The sequence below is a fragment of the Octopus bimaculoides genome, chromosome 24 (assembly GCF_001194135.2).
Source record: "Octopus bimaculoides isolate UCB-OBI-ISO-001 chromosome 24, ASM119413v2, whole genome shotgun sequence".
Taxonomy (NCBI): domain Eukaryota; kingdom Metazoa; phylum Mollusca; class Cephalopoda; order Octopoda; family Octopodidae; genus Octopus; species Octopus bimaculoides.
The window spans coordinates 2,553,782-2,554,374 of NC_069004.1; positions in this window are offsets into that span (position 1 = coordinate 2,553,782).

Genomic DNA, 593 nt, shown 5'->3' on the forward strand with positions numbered 1-593 from the left:
TATATATATATATACACATATATATATACACATATATATATACATACATATAAGGTAACGAACAAAGGAAACCTTATTTCAAAGGAGTGTGCAAAAAATTCAATTCACTGGTACGTTGGTTGAATACAATAGAACAATGGGTATAAGGTAAATTCGAAAAGCTAAATTAAATAGAGCGATACAAATGACAATACAATAATATAATATAATATAATATAATATAATTTAATATAATATCATATAAAATAATATAATATAACAAACAATTATTAAAAAAACCCAAAAGAGCAAATTTTTAAAATTCAACATTATTATATAGATTAAGATAACAAAACTTAAAGATACACACGCACGCACACACACACACACACATACACACATACACACACATATATATACATACATGTACATATATATATATATACATACATATACACACATAAGAACATACAGACACATACACACACATATATATATTCACATATTCATATAGATATACATACACATGCATAAACCCACATATACCTACATAGGCACACATATATACTACTGTATATATATATATATATATATATATATATATATATATATAT